Source organism: Parus major, chromosome 2 (genome assembly GCF_001522545.3).
Source record: "Parus major isolate Abel chromosome 2, Parus_major1.1, whole genome shotgun sequence".
NCBI classification, from domain to species: domain Eukaryota; kingdom Metazoa; phylum Chordata; class Aves; order Passeriformes; family Paridae; genus Parus; species Parus major.
The window spans coordinates 65,260,494-65,277,326 of record NC_031769.1 but is presented as its reverse complement, the minus strand read 5'-3'; the positions used below and the strand labels follow the sequence as shown (position 1 = coordinate 65,277,326).

Genomic DNA, 16,833 nt, shown 5'->3' with positions numbered 1-16,833 from the left:
GGGGAGCGGGACGCACCGAGATGCTGCAACTTTTTTTTTTTTTTTTTCATCAGAAGAGGGAGGGCGGTGGATTGAACTTTGTCATGTCGCAGATAAGTTTCCTTTGGCTTCTTCTCCCTGCACTTCTCCCCCGCCTCCCTCCGCACGCACGCTGGAGTTTTTTTCTTTTCTTTTTTTTTATTCGTTTTTAAGTAATTTTCCCCGTTTCACCTCTCGGCTGCGATATCTTGCCCGCTCGGCATCCTCGCGGGGTTGCGCAGAAGGAGGAGAGCGCTTCTCCTGGCTCAGCACATTTCCCTGCCCGGGCCGCTGTGCTCGGCTGCGCACCCCGCGGAGGCCCGGGCGCCTCCGTGCCCCGCCGCCCTCCCACGGCCGCGCCGCGGTGTCCGGCCCGCAGCTGATGCTCTGGTCCTGCTCGCCGAGGAGCCAGCATCCTGCCCGGGAGCCACTGGGCCGATTGCTGGAGGGAAGGTGGAGGGGGATACCATTCGGTTTTAATCCCGACTACCTCTCTCCCCTGTTTTCTCTTGGAGATAAGATCAAGTGTATTTACTTATTTGAGAAAGTAAACATCTAGTTCAGTGTGATTTAGGGGCAGTTGTCTAGGAGAGACACCAAATGCAATGGATGTTTCCTACCATTCCAACATCCAGCCCCATGCCTTGGAAAAGAAATTGCTTATTAACAACAGGAGCAGTTGCTAAATAACGCCGTGTTGTCACCCATACAGTGCACAGTAGACAGCTGTTATGATGGCTGAAGTTTTTTCGTTGAGGTCGGTCGTTTTGACACAAGCACCGAGTTTTGTTACTGCAGTTCCTGTTTTCCACAGGGTCAGCGTGCGTGAAAGGGATGCAGTGACTCAGGGTCAGGCCAGCCATATTTGTTTTAGGTTTTAATTTTCTCTTTGAAGACTTAAGGGTATATAGTCTTTTCTTGGTGTGCCTGCATAATGCCGATTAGCCTTAACCGGAGTTGGGTACATCCAGGAAAGAATAGGCCCTTTTGTTTGTTAGAAACCCAGAAACAGCATGAATCCATCATCCAATCAATCAGAGTACCAGGGCTCTCCCTCACCTGCTGGCAGGGACGAATCCAGCCTCTCATGCTGCAGGGCAGCTGTTCCCGACCGAGTGTGGCCTCTTTTGCTCCCTCACCTTCCTCCTCCTGGCATCCACATTTGGAACTGAATTCATATAGTGTAGTTGGAAAAATACCATCCTTTAAGTGCAATCAAGTAAACTTTTATTCTGCTTTTGTTTTACATACAGCTAGCTTCTAGTTGTCAAATTGCTGTTTGCCCATCAGAAGTGATGTATGTAGCCACTCTTACATGTTTCTTTTGAGAACTAACAATGCTAAAGAATATATGTATATATATATATATGTATATATATTTGGCTTATATAGCAGGGTGTTGACTGTTTTACTGGGTTTTGGGTTGTTTGGCTTTTTTCCCTTACCTGGACCTGGGTGTTTGAAGCTTCAATTGCACATTTCCATGTAATGAAGCATCTTATTCTGACTTAGCTCATCCAGGTTGTGATCCCATTCGTAGCTCTTTACAGTATTCCTGTGACAGACCTTCTGACAATGTGGCTTTTCTTTTTGATTGAGGATTGGGAAGTAACTTCAAGTTTCAAAACTAGGAAAACTGAATCTCTTCGTTACCTGTCAGTAGTATGTGTGATCTCTTTTAGTACCAAAGATAAGTGCAGTGTTTCCCAAAGTGTACAAACATTAACCTATGTGGTGCTTTCCTCTCTCCTTCAGGATATTATCACTTTGCCTATGTTCAAGTAACACTACAGTCATAACAGTAGCTTGACTTTAGTCTGTGAAACTTCCTTCTAAAACAGAAATGGTTTTGAATTGCTCTCAGTTGGATTGGATTTCTCATTTAAATCAAAACTGGTGATGCACTTACACTGTATAGATTAAAAACATATAGATAAATCCCTTTGGTTATATTCATTATCCCTTGTAAAAGTAGGTGGTGCTTAGAAGGTCATAGGATAAGTGTTGCTAAGCAGCTAAACAGAAGGATGCTAAAATTAACCTGAGTGTTTTTGAAAAGGATTCACTTTTTAAATTGCAATAATTTTTTAGTTGACTTAAAATATACCTTTTGCTAGTAAGACATCTGAAAAAAAAAATACTTAGATGCATAAGCAAAGCTTTCCAGGGACTATGTCAAATGTTCAAATTATCTACATGGAGGAGTAATTCTACCCTCCCCCAGTATACCTAAATTTTACTAACATTGGGCCCTTGATTTGTGTCCTTTGCAAATGTCCTTCCAGAGTTATCTGTTGCTCCAGGAGCATCTGATGTATGTTGGATAGCAGCCTGTAGGGACAGTCTTGGGAAAAAAAGAAACTGCAGAAGTTCCCCAGGAACAGGCAGAAAACAAGTAAATCCTGTTAGTCTGAAATCTATGCATGTGTGGAAAAAGCCCCTTTTAACTTTCTGATGAATGATGCCTAAGTTTGGAAATCTGTTTTAGGTGTACACTCTTAAAACATGTGAAATCATGTCTTCCTCTTTCAGCACGATAAAGGTTGTTTTGAAATGAGTGTATTATTGGGCCGTGTTACTAGACCAGTTTGCGACGGCTGCCTTGTTGATGTGGTAGCTTCTTTCTTGGGAGATAATTGTCCGTAGAGGAGGATAGTAGTGCTGCTTTTTGTTCTTGTGAAGGTAGTGAGAACACTGTCTTCTACCTCCTTTCTGAATTCAAGCAAGATGGACAGTCATAGGGTTACAGGTTTAAAATATGCCTTTTCAACAGCATTCTACAACTTGGAAAAGGGCCAGAAACTGCTTCGTGTTCTTTTGAGAACAGCTTTATCATGCATGGAGTGCTCAGGTACCCTGCAGTTTTGCTGGAAAGTCTCTTAAGGAGCAGATGTAAACTTTGAGGGTGAGAAGGAATTGCCTTCTGAGACAGTGCAACAGCTTTTTTGGGGTGGGAGATCTAACTTGACTAGTTGTTCAGGAGTTAAAGCAGATTTTCTTTGGGGGAGGGTGTGCATATGAGGAATCCTTTCTCTGTGTGCATTGTTTTATTTTGTTTGCTTGTTTGTTGCTTTCTTTTTAATAACCTACATAAACCAGCACATGTGGGAGCTGTGGCTTCCCCGTTTCCCCCACGAACATTTAGAAGAATCTTTACAAGGCAGTGATTTCAAAGGCAGAACTTGGGTATTTTTGGGAATGTCACTCTCTGGGGCTACACTGAAAGGTTAAGGTATTTATGTGAAGCCAGGATGGGCTTGAAACTTGCAGAGCTTTGCCAGGCCAGGTTTGGTTATCAGCGTTTGATTACAAATGAACATAGGTGAGGTTGGCTGAGGTGGGAAGTGCTGGCTCTGTTCTGGGGTACTTCTGAACAGGAATTTCAGGAGCATTGACTCTTTGTTCTTCTTCGGTGCAAGAAATCTGATGATGGCTTATCTTTGATGTCTGCCAGTGATGTTTTTCCCACCTGAAGGTGTTCCCTCCACCTCACCCTATACCACTCTGTTTTGAATAGCAACATTTGAGGGCCAGTGACTTAAAGGAGTACAAACTTCTGAGACAGCAGTACCGCAGCATCTCACCCTCCTTCCTTCAGCATTTTACTTGGAGCAGGGTGACAGAACTTATTTAGAGCTTGTGCTAATGCTGTGTTATGAAATGTTGAAAGTAGAAATAATTGCCAGCTGGGGCATATGCTCTGGGCTCCTGTTGGGTGGCTCGTTCATGTTGTGGTGGAAAAGGGTCAGAACAAGGAAAAGGGCCTGGACAAAAGGGAGAAGAGTCAGTGGGATACTTGGCTTGTGGCTGCGCTGGTATGAAACCTGTTAGAGCAGCCTCCTGCAGTCAGCGCGGAATCGTCCTGATGTCACTGAGCAACGCCTGGACCTGTGCTTCCTTTAGAAACAACACAGGCCTTCAAGTGTATCCTGCTCTTTTTTTTTTTTTTTTTTTTTCTTTTTTTTTTTTCCCCCCCCCTCTAATAATAACATTTCAGCCTTAAGGTTGGCCAGCCTAGCAATCAATAAAGGTGGCTGCCTTTGACTAGGTGCTTTACAAAAATACGTAGTTGATGGGTGGTGACTGTTTATTCAGAGTGATTCAACTCAGCAAGGCTAAGGGAATCTGAATACCTCTTTAAAGATGTACTGAGAGGCAGCTGTTTCAACAGCGGGATTCATCTGCAGAGTCCCAGCCCTCCAAAGAGGTGTTACAGCAAGGGAAAAGAAAAACTGTCAGAATCCCCCAGGGCATTGTTAGGCTTCTGAGTTAAAACAGGTATTCCAAGGACCATTAGAGAGGGAGGCCTTTCAGGCCTTGATGACCTCTCCTGTCTCCTTTGCAGGTCTTCCTGTAGAAGCATGTGGAATGCAACTTTAAAATTCGTTTTCCTGCATCTAACCTTCCTGAGTAAAAATGTTTTTTGTTTAATCTTATTTACTTACATAACCTCAGGATTTTGAGAGATCCTTTTCCTTTTGAAGAAGACATCCCCACATCCTGCTATCTGAAATTTCTTTGAAGATGCATTTGCACAAGGGATGTTATTTGTGCAGGGCTCTGAAAAAGTGTGGGAAAGGTGCTTGCACACAATGGCCAAGTGACTTCCCAGTTTCAGCTTTGAAAAGTGGAATTTAGACTTTCAAGTCATTCTGGATAAAAAAATGTATTAAGCTTCTTGGAAATTTTGTGCTGATGAGCCTAAGTGACTTATTAATTTGGTTCTGAAAGAGAAAAGTATTTTGTGGTTAATAGTGGAATTGCCAGCCTCTCATACATTTAGGACTTCTCCACTTGGCATCTCTTGGTAGATACTTTAACAGGTGTTAGCATGTGCTTTTTGAAACAGCACAAATGTACTTGTAGGTGTTTTAGGAATGGGGGCTTGCATCATCTGTCCTTTGAAAATGGAGGATGATCAGCCGTTGACAAACTTTTTTTAGTTAATTTAGGTACGTGCTTCCTGTCTGAGGATGAGAGAAACAAAATGTTCACGTTGAAGTGTAGCTGGCCTTTGTTTTTATTGTGCATGATTAGCTGGCTTTAACTTGAGCCCTTGTTAGTCCTGTTTCATACAGCAGGTGATGTCAGTGCTCAGGTGTATCGGTACCTGGGAGTGCTTTGCTCAGAGCTCTTGCATCACAGCAATAAATTCCACTGCTGTGTTCAGGCTAGACTCCTTCACATTGGTAACATCAGAGCTTGGACAAGGGAGAACTGCTTTGGATTTTGCACTAATACACAGCACTAATACTTCCTTGTTAATTCGGACCACTCACAGCTTTGGGTAGGGAAAAGACCCTAGTTTAAGTTCCTCTTTTTGTTAGACAAACTGTATTTTCTTCATTAAATTAGTTCATCACATCTCATTGCCCTTTGTGTTTTGAGAACTTGAGAGGCAACCAGGTCATGAATACCTGTGTGCTGTTCCTCATTCAAGTGTGCATTTTTTTCCTGATGTTGATGCAGTTGCCAGTGTATTAAGGAAACACACAAGGTGTCTGTGGCATCTTGTGCATGTCCTCAACTGCTTCATCCCTTGCTTCTCCCCAAAAGCATTAAGGTATCCTGTATTTGTCTTCAGCTGGATAACTTGCAGCACAGCTCACATGCTTAGCTGTGTGTACATCCCCATGCTTTTGGGTGGGAGGGAGGAAGGAGGGCTGCAGAAGGAGGCTTGCTTTCTAAGCAAGACACTGAAGGTTCAGGAAGTGGAAGCATGTGCCATAGAAGCCAGCTGTAGAAGACTTGTAGCTGGATTACTAAGGGATTCCATTTGTGAGGTTTGACTGTATTTTCCAGGGGAAAAACTATGAATGCAGTGACAAGTGCTTCTCTACAGAGATGTGACTTCTGTCTTGTATTTAGTTGTCGAGTATATTTCTTGTGGTCTGTTCTTACCACTGCAGGTATCATTTATTTTTCTACCTTAGCAGATGGCCCAGCCAGGTGCTGCTAAGTACATCCTACTATATTTCCAAGTAAGGTTCAAGATTGTGTTCATTGACAGCTTCTGGAAGAAGACTTGGAGCAACTTCCCAGTCTTTACAGCAGATAGGTCTCTTTTCTGCTTGGTAACATCTACTGTCACACTCTGGATTGTCAGAGGCCTGACTGTCCATGTTGTAAAACGGTAAAGAGAGCTGTATCACAGTGCCCCTGTTTTCTGGTGTAAACTTGCTTTACTGTTGAACACTAGTTTTGTTCAAAAAGTGAAGATTTTTTTTCTTATCAGTGTTGGCTGCACTTTGTGGGAGAAATATTCTCCATCCTCTGCCTCCATTCCTCCTTTTTGCAAAATGACAGTGCCTTTTGCTGAGCATGCAGTGGCTACCATGTTCAGCCAAAGCAGGGGGTGAATTTCTAGGGGTGAGGGAAATGATCTGTACCTCAGAGTGGATGCCAGTTACCTTGGGAGGACGCCATGCAGATTATAAACTCTGCAGGAAGGATCTGGTGGATTCTGTAAACTCTGTGGCCTCAGTAACTGCAGTTTCAAGCAGTTCCCAGTCTCTGCTTGCAAAGCTTTTGGAACTTGTAAGCTCTTTAAAGCTAGTGACTGAGGATTTTCCATACTTCCCTTCTCCCTTGAGGGGAAAAAAAAAAAGTTAGAAATATATAGTAAGGTTACTCATTTTAAATGCTCAAAAGCCAAGAAATGAAAGTTGGGGTGTTCATAGAACAATTAAGTAGATAAAAATGAACACAGATCATGCCCCATTACGGTTGCTGTTCCGCGTTTAAAAAATCAATAGATACGTAAACAGTAGGTAAAAGTGGAAAAATGTGTCTTCATTTGAATCAGCAGCAAAATTCTTTCAGGCTTCTCTGGACTAAAATTTTATGTGGGGTATATACAGCTGAAAGCTCTTGAGAATTCATAGAATGAAAGATGCCAGGAAACTTTAAAAAACTGAAATACTAATAGTGTCTTTGTATTTTTTGTATTTGAAATTCCTACAGGTGTAGTTACAAAGTCAGTGCATCTGTTTTAGGAACTTGTTTGATAAACAGCAAATGGAATTTGAGATATAATAGCCTATTTTGACTAAATTCTTCCATCCAGGTTGTGGGCATCATTGTAAGCGTTGCCACTGCTGTGTCCTTTTATTTAAATCCTAGAGGTTGTGCTTTTACTTTCTTGAGTGTATTCAGTCTGGTGAGTAGGAGGAGAACTTGCCCTTCCCAGGCCTGTCCTTCCCTGCAGGAAAAGGGAAATGTAGAGAATTCTCCCTGAGGATGGATTTGGGACAGAGATGGCCCCTGTGTGTTTGGGGCCAGAGTTTTTATTTGCACCATTGCGTAACTCGATCTCCATAGAGAAAGATGTGGGTTAGTGGCTTTGCAACGCCACACAGGCCACGGGCTTGCACACGGCCACGCTTTGCCCCAGAGCCGATGTGTGTGCTAGCACTGCATTGTACATGTACTGATGATTCCTCCCTAGCGTTGTCCTGGAGCTTCAGGACAGGAGGATCTGCTGTTGCCTGACTTTCGACCTCGTGCACTGGCAGCCTGTCTTGTGCTTGCACGGCCTGAATCGACTGACTTGCAGTAAATGTTTCCGTTTGTGTGCTCGCCGTCTTTTCAAAATGATTGCTAAAAAGTATTTGGGCCAAAAATAATCTACACTGGACAAGAAGATGCCAGCATCATGTGCAAATTGCATGCTGTAGTTACTGTCCCAGCTACTAATTCAAACAGAGCTGCACAGATGTGGATTAGGACAGTCCAGGCTGCTGATTTAAAAATTTCCAGTATTTCTTGTAATGGATGTTTATGTGAGCTGCCTAGTCCAAAGACCCAGGAAATGAACTGGTGGTGGTCTTTGTTTAATTCCTGGTATACAGATGCCAAGTGTTACGCTTTGATTTCCTACTCTGTAAACTCTTCGGGGCAGGGATCAGCATTCAATTACGGAGTTTTGAAAAGCCACCTAACACACTGTGGAACCGACCTGCACAGCACTACCTCAGTATAAATGTTTAATTATAACTATCTCCTTACCCCATAGTGGAGCCTTTCCAGATACCAAGGTAGAGGCATTCTGGGAACCTGCACTGCTCCTGCTGAGGTGTCTCCTTATAAATAGACAGCTTTGGTTGCAAAGCAGCATTTTGGCAGCTCTCATAACTGCCTGCTTTGCACGTGAGGGACAGATTATTTATTGATTTCCTTTCTAGGAGGTATAGGTGCAAGTATATGCACACGTTTGGGAGTCTGCCTCTGGTTGTTTGGTTTAGGAGCAAATACATTCCTAACTTTAATATGTGTTCTAAACCATCAGTCAAACCACATCCTTCTCTCTCCCTTTTGCTTTAGGTCTTTATGTAAAAGGGTCAAATGTCAGGGTTCTGAAATTAGGAAATTAGAAGAAGAAACTGGGAATAGAAAGATGTCACCCCCTCAGTATGTCACCTTCCCAAGACTGAAATGAAGTGCAGTTGCTGGCTCTTACCACTCACAATTTAATTCTGTTGCCTTGAATGACTTGTGTTGTAGTCTTAAACTGAATTCTTAAATCATCCCAAAAGTGATGTATGTATCATTCGTTATGTTTATACAGCATAAAAGCATATGGAGTAATGGAAACATCTAGAAATTAGACCTCCAGAGAAGACTCCCATTTTAATCAGGTCACTTACTTGGATTAAACCAACCCAAATTTAAAACACATGGGCTCATGTACTAAACTAGTTGCGCTTTCAGCACTCCAGGGGTCTGTCTGGGAGTTTATCGGTGCGTTGTTGTAGTCTGTTCAAGCCAGCTTTGCAGAAGCAATTTGGTGTTGCTAAGGTTGGAATAAGCTGATGTCAGATTTTTGTCCACAGTGCATAGCAAGTAGAGGTCAAACACTTGTACAGCCGGTGATACTATGACTTGTTAAGAATGTACGCAGCAGGTCGCTTTTCAAAACATCTTTTGAAAAGCAGCCTGTGAGAGCAGTGCCATGTAGAAGAGACACGCATCTTCCTCTGGCATCAGCAAATGGATGCATCCTATCACATTGGACTGCTGAGCATGTTTAGTCATGTTTCTGTAATAAGCTCTGGGAACAGGAATGGGTTCTGCCCTGTTGCGCTTCGGGAAGATTTGAATGAATTTGACTGGTTTGTTCCAGGGAAACTTGTGTTTCTATGTGCTGCTTTTGTGCTTGGTACAGTAAGGAATCAAGTTTGTTTTGTGGCTGAAGGAGTATTTCTTTGCATTATAGGATTGCTAACATTGCAACACCTAAATTCTTATTCTTTAGAAGAGATAAAACTAAAAGCATGACTCCCAGAATTATCAGTGTTTCTGGTGCTGATAGTGTACAAACCTGTTTGGTTTTGGGACTCCCCTTTGCCCAGATAAACTTGGGTATTAGGGACCTTTCTTGTGCTTCCAGCCATAACCCGCAGGCATCTCTCTTTCTCCTGCCCTGGTGAATCATCCTCCAACGTACACACATGTAAATTTTAAATGTGCCTTGATGGGGGTTACCATCTTTATCCTTATTTTTTTGTCTTATCCTGATAGCTCTCAAGGTATTTTCTGAATTTGCTGGGGGATCTGTGTGTATGTGTCATTGGCAAGTCTAGATCGAGCCAAGCACTGCCCCTACAACAATTTTAAACACAGATATAATTCTACTTGAGCAGGTTGTTCCTTTAAAGTCAAAATACTGGCATGGGCAAAAGTTAGGGGAAGTGTTTCGGGATTGGGGCCTGCCTTTAACTTTCAGAAAAAGTATTCGTGACACAAGCCAGAATCTTTAACCCGTGTGAGCCACAGCTCCAAACTCTTCTCACCAACTTCTGAACTTCTTCAGGAGGCATTGCTAAGCCCAAGGAATTGTCACAGCTCTTGCAGCCTGAGAAGAGTTGGTTTTGAAGAGAAGTGGCCAGAAACGTGGCCGTGAACCCAAACTTCTTCCAATACACGGTGTGCGCAAGAGTTAAATGAAAGTACTCCAGCAGCTCATGTGCTCTCTGTGTGCGCATACTTTCCTAATCTTGACATGGGGTCTGAGCCGCAGGCTCGGAGGGTGTATGTGAAGTTGGCTTGGCTGTCACCTTTTCACTCCCCGGCCCTGGCTGCGGCTCAGCCCGGAGACGCGCCCGCCGCTGGCACCGCGGGCTGCAGGGAGCGCTCGGGCCTGGGGCTGGCCGGGCCTGGGGCTGGCCGGGCCTGGGGCTGGCCGGGCCTGGGGCTGGCCGGGCCTGGGGCTGGCCGGGCCTGGGGCTGGCCGGGCCTGGGGCTGGCCGGGCCTGGGGCTGGCCGGGCCTGGCACACCCGTCCTGCCCTCACGGCTCCCTGCCCGCGCGGGCAGCCGGGGAGGGAGGGAAGGGCTGTGCTGCGCTCGCCCCCCTTCCCCGCGCCTGCAAGATCTCTTGCGCCCGTCTTGTGCGCTCGGGTCGATCTGGACGAGCTTTCTGCTCCTCTGTTATCATCATCTAGCTGGAGAGTAGCTACCTCGGCGGATGGGTCTGCTTTAAAATGGGAACAGCTGTACGGAGTGGTCACGATGCTGGTGGGCTGTCCCTGCAGGTGGGGAGAGGAAGGGCAGAGCACGTGTTTTTCTCCTAGGTGACAAAGTCCTAAGGGCAACTTGGTCTTTGGCTCTCCGGGAAGAGAAGTTGCAGTTCTTTCAGTCCACAGCACGCTGTCAAACATCACCGAGCATTTCTGACCATAGGCTGGAAACGAAAGCAGCCAGTCTTTCTTTTCCGCTTAAGTTTCTTTGGGAGAGGCTGCCAGTGGCCACCTTGCCCCACCCTGCAGACGTGTGGGCGGGAGTGGGGGTAGCCGGCAGGAGGGAACATCACCAAAAAGGCAGAGTGATTTGGCTCGTGGCCACACACAGGAGCAGGAACAGCTGCCTGGATGGCCCCCGGAGCCTCACTGGTGTCAGCATAACCAGCGCTCCTTAAAACACAGCGCCTTGTGGGGGGGGGCGGGGGGGTGATGGGCAGGCAGGCGGGGAGCAGCTTGAGGGGTTAAGCAGCACATAAAACCACCTCCACGGTTCTTTCTTTCACCCCCTCTTCTAAACAGACCTCTACTTTCTGTAGGAATGGGAAGGATTTGGGTGAGTGAGAGTTATAAGAAATTCATAAAACTAAAACAAGTTACCAAAAGCAAAGAGCAGAAAGACTATGCATTGTAAAATTTGCATGTGGCTGCAGCGTGTCTATTTGCTTGGGTTTTTTCCTTCTAAGAGGAGTGTGGCTAGGAACAGTTTGGCACTGTTGGATAAATCTGTTAGTGCTGTTCCCTCCTTTGTCCCGTGTTGTCTCTGAGAACCTGTCACACTGTGACAGATCATACTGTCAAAGATCGTACTGTGTTTGAAAAGTATCTGGCTTGCCTTGGGATGCTGCATGAAATACGGCAGGATGTGGCATCCTGCAGGGAGCATGTCATGTGTGCTTACTTGGCCTCCTGCGTGTGCTTGAGCAGAGGAAGGGAATGCACATCAGAAGAGCACAGTTGTTCGCAGCTTCCTTCCACTCCCCTTGGTTGCCTCAGAGAGACGGCACTTTGTGTCACCCATGAGGTTTACCCAAGCTGCCTTTCCTGGTATGTTGATAGCCAGGTTCCTTGATGGAGATGCCTCTGCATGGTTAAGGGCGGGGAGGGGAGAGCTGTCTCATGACTTCCATGATGTGGGATGCACAATACAAAATTACCCCTGTCATAGGTACTGAACTGGATGAATGTGAGTTCCTCTCAGGCCAAATATGGCTTTTTCCAGTTTAATAACTAACATAGCAGTTTCCAGAAGTCACAAGAGAATCTGATGTGTAGCTGGAAGTGCTGAGGGAAGAGGATACCAGCTTTTCCAGAACTGTGTAGCTCAATCACAGAACGAGGTTGGACTGGACATGAAACTGGATTCCAGGGTGACGTGGTGATTGCAGCCTCTGCCGGCTTTGCTTCTTCCCACAGCTGGGGAGTTGATTTTCCCAGCAGGCCTGTGCCAGCTTAGTCCTGCTGCTAGTCTTGTGGTGTTATCCCAGCTCAGAAGTAGTGCTTGAATTTCTTGCAAAGTGGTAAGCAGCACGCAAATCTAGGCGACAGGGGTGAGCCAGCCTACCCGGGCTTCTTGCAAAGCTGAATTTGCAAAATGCTGTCTCCATCAAGGGCGATGTAATAATAAGTTGCAGAGATTCCGTCTTGAAAAACAAACAGTGAAACACAGGCATTGGGGGAGGAGGAGGTAGTGCTCTTTTATAAGGCTCTTGCTTTTTGTTAACTCAGGTTAGCTTTAGTAGTTGGATTAACTTTTCTTGTATCATTCCAGAATTCTTGTAGTAATTAGGAAAGATGACAGAAGGTCACAGCCCTCATACGTGGCCGAGTAAGCATCTAGTCACATTCTTTTCAACTGGGATGGTGGCATGAAGAATTTCTTTACTGAAGGTCGCAGAGGGAGACAGTAAGAGAGGCAGAAAAAGAGCCCAAATGCTGTGAATCCAGTCCTGTGTCTCTACCATTAGATCATGCTTCCTGTCTAGGCAGATGAGCCCACATAAAAACCTCTGTTCACAAACAGATGACATTCAAGTACTACCAGCATTGTAAAATATGGCTAGGACTAATATATTTGCTCTGACTTTCATCTTGAGTGCCTGGTGGAACACCTGTAAGTATTTACATTTTAACATGAGCTTTTGTGCTTGTGAAAGCAGACAGTTTGACAGCAATGACCTCTCACACAAAAGCCTGAATAAGTGATGAACTTCCAACAAATCCATGACCTGAACTCTGTTGGATGCATATTGAAGGTGACAAGTTAAAAGCTGGCAGTACCAACAAGAGGCCTGGCTCTGTGCTGGGCTCTTCTGGTGGAGGTGGTCCACAAATGAGCTTCTAACCACTGTCCCTATCCAAAGGTCTGGAAGTAAGCGTACTTGTATTCACTGGCTGGGTGAGAACCTCAGGCAGATGTTTGATGCGGAAAAAACTTATTTTTTTTCCAAAGGTTTCTTGTTCTGCTGCTGTACTCTGACCCTGGATGAAGGGCTTGGCTTATGTTGCAGAGGAGGCAGAAGGGTGGATGTGTCTCCTCCCAAGCAGAACACTTCAGAGTTTGCTGTGTTTTAATTGAATTGAGTGGTAGTTAAAACTTCAATTATGGGCATCTCTGGAGTTGGACGTGTCTCTGCTGCAAGCACAGTAACCACTGGCCGTCAGACAGGGATGACAGCCCTGGTACACTAACCTCTGAAATCACCCTGACCTGAATCACGTTGGAGCTGCGGCTCTGGTGACATTTCCTCAGGACTGCCCTGTCCTGGAATGAGCAGTTCATGGTACCTGCTTCTCTAGTGAAGCTTGGATTCAGTGCAGAGAATGCTTCCTCAAGCTGACAGAAATTCCTCTGGATCTGTTGCAGGAGGTGCTTTAGTTCTGTGCTAAATTCTGTGGAGTAAGTCATGCTGTGTTTTTTGCTTGCAAAACTGAAAACCAGAGGGAGTCGTGATTGTGTCTTAATACCAAGTCAGACCCAAAGTTTGTCATGCCCAACGTGCTGCTCAATGTGGATTTATCAAAAGAGTTTTTGGCAAGAGGGCACCTATTAATGATGCTTTCCTAATGTAGTCTACCAGCAACATGCAGCTTCTGGAATCCCTTGAGCCGAAGAGTATTTATGTAGTTAGAGTATTTAGGTTCAAGAATCCCTTTTTTGTTAGCTTGTCCAGTGGCTTTTTGAACCTGTACTGACTCTTGGTGTGTTGTGATGGTGAGTTCTGCAGCTTATCTGTGTGCTCTGTTGGAGAGGCGGTAAAAATTGTATTTTCTAAACCTCTCATTTTATGCTTTCCCTTAATATCGTTTAGGACTTGTACTAAAGGAAATAGCAAGTATTCATTCACTACCAACCTTCTCCACACCTTTCAGGATTTTCTGGACCTCTGCTGTATCACCTCTGTGGCCTTCCTCCCAGGTTGGAGTCCTAATCTGAGTATCCATTATTATGCAGAAATTCTTCCATACTTTTGATTTCAACATTCATCAATGCTTTTTAAAGCTTTGGTTTGCCTTGTTAACATCTATCACAGGCACAAGCCAAAAATACTTTATTTGCCTAGATATTTATTGCTGTAAGACATGTACTTGGACAGGCTTTAAAGATTCCAGGTGCTGCCATGATTCTGCAGCAGTTTTTTTGTGACACTTTCTCCATGCTGGCAAGTCGCAGTCAGAAGATGATGACTGGGGAGGTTGTTTGTAGGTCTGGCTCAGTTACTTCCATCCTGGTTGCTTGAGAACTGCCTGTTTAAATGGTGCTTTTCTTGCTGTTTTCCTGATACACATGGTTTCCATGAGCAATGTCCCTGTATCCCCCCACTTAATATGCCCCCTGCTTCCTCCCTACAAATGTCAGCCTGAAGCATGCCCTGTGTATCTAAAACCATGGTGAATACAACTTACCAAAGACAAGGGACATTTGTCCTTGCTCACTCTGGGTGTTTCTTTAGGTTCCACTTAAACAGAGAGATACTACCCACAGTAAAGTTTGCCCACTTCCTATGCTTGTCTCCTGATTTGTGATACTGACCAGGATTCATCCATCCATTTATTCTTGGCCAGTATCAGAGGAATTGTTTTGAGCTCACTGGAGTAAAATTAGCATATTCTGCAATTCTGCTGTGTTTCCATCCCTTTTTTAATATTTGCTAGTTGTGAACCCACTTATCCACCTGTAGGACTGACTGGTCCATGCTGATGGACTCTGAGATTTTATTTTTTTGCAACTGAAACAATTTTGCTTCAGTACCAGCCATAGTGCTAGTATTTACTTAGTTAGATTCCTTTACAAATCAGTGCTTACAAGGCTGCTGAAATGCAGTCGCTTGTGGAGAGTGAGGAAGGAGAGGTTTAGATCAGGTCATGCTAACCCCTTTCTTCCTCTGTGTGCTGCACATTCTTCACTGCTGACATGGGCTAAAAAGGAACCTTGCCTTTTAAAGCTCTACCTTAACCTGCCCACCAAATGATGTGTACTACTTGATTTGTGTTTAGCTGTTGAAAACTTTATTCCAACTCGCCTGAACTGGGAACTTGGTTGCAAGAGTGACACTAGTTATTTGAAACCTTCTGGTAAGGACAGCCTTTCACAGTGAGAACTCAGTTTTATCTAGGTTACTTGCTCCCTGTATTAAGCCTCTCACGATTGATGAAATGTAGTGGTCTTAGGAGAAACAAGCCCTGTTCATCAGGTACTGCTGATTTATGAGGATAGACTTTAAAGGTTGCTGTGTGTAAAACCATTCTAAATAAGCTGTTCAGCACTTAGTACTGAGCTCTGTAGGCTTTGTGAATTATACAGCATTTGAAAGTAGCAAGCACATGTGTTCGGAGAAAGGAGGCAGGGCCTGTTCTTATAAACTATCAAGTTTTGCTTACAGGTCTGATTGTTGAATTCAGAGCTCCTCTTGTATTGCTCTGCTGCTGCTCTGAGCATTTAGTAGCTTAAATTTAAATTAAATATCATAAAGGTCATGTGAGGAGCAAGGAATGGAGCCCCTAGCATGGCATATGCTTTGCAGGTGTCTCTCTGCTCTTGGGTGTTAGATCAGGAAAACCTAAAAATAAACATAAAATAAAGTCATTGTGTATGTGTAAGCAGGAGGGCATGTTTATGTTGCTTTAATTAGAAGTATTTTCTTGACTGCTTGTTTTCTTGGGGTATGTATTCAAAATAATAAATATTTTAAATATCTTAAAGGTATGCCTTAAAGTGCTAGGCCAGAAAGCTGATAAGGACTTTTTGTATTTGTCTTTCTGTTTTTTGAAAGTTCAGTTTTGGCTCAGTCAGTTCTCTTAGCAGACTTACTGTGCAGCTGATGTAGTTGTGTTGGCAGAAGGAGGTGGGAGAAGAACAGAGGATGTCAGGTCTTCTGATTGCAATGCAGGTAGAACAGATTTTAAAAGCCTGGGCAATCATTATTAAAAGGACCATTGCTCAAACCATCAGAACTGTCATGTCTTCCTAGTGAAGCAAGGACCAGGATGAAAAGTGGAAGAATCAAGTGGAATGCCTTTTAGCCAGTTTATCTTTGCAAGGTCCTCGAATCAAACATGGATGCAACAAGATGCATTGCCTGCTAGGATGGATCCTTGATCCTGGAATCAGTGCTGCTAGGTTAATGGATTCCTGCAGACAGAGCCTAATCCAAGCTTGCTCCATGGCTGGGGGGTGATTAGTAATGTCTTTTGTATCTGTCCTTGTATATAGCAGCTGCATATGCTGTGTATGTTGGGCTTAGTATCTTTGCTGTCTTGGAGTTGTGATGTTGAAAAACCAGCACAACCATTTTGTATTTTTTTAAAGATGCTTAATTTTTAACATGTAGGTTCTTACCTGCCCTCTGGCTTTCAGCCTACTTGAAGATGAGAATGAGCATCCCCTTCATGGTTAATGTTAGTTCATGGACATCTCTGCTGTGATTCCAGAAACTGTAAGAGTGGTAGGCTTATGTTAATAGAGCCATTTTCCCCAGTCCCTCCCCTTTTCCTTTTCCCACTTGCCCCTGTCTTTCAGGTAAATTGTGGTGTTTGCCTTTAAAGGTTGTGTTTAACACCACTTGTATTCAAGCATCTTCCCTCTACCACTTCAAGGCAAGTATTCTTCCAGGTATGTGACTGCAGACAATGCAAAGGGAAAAAATCTCAATGGAAATCTGTTCTTGATGTTTTTTATCTCTTTGAAGATGCATTTTTTAAGAGTCTTTTGATATTTAGGTATTTCCTCCCAGCTTTCCCTTCTCTGGTGTGTCTTTGCCTTGATAATTAAAAAAAATTCATAATGACACTGAATTAGTG

At 44.2% G+C, this 16,833-nt stretch overlaps 1 protein-coding gene across 4 annotated transcripts in view; it reads left to right on the top strand.

Annotated features, from left to right (window-relative positions):
• Nucleotides 1–16,833, top strand: part of RREB1 (ras responsive element binding protein 1) — a 122,470-nt gene that overhangs the window by 1,981 nt on the left and 103,656 nt on the right. The gene's annotated exons all lie outside the window — the stretch shown is intronic.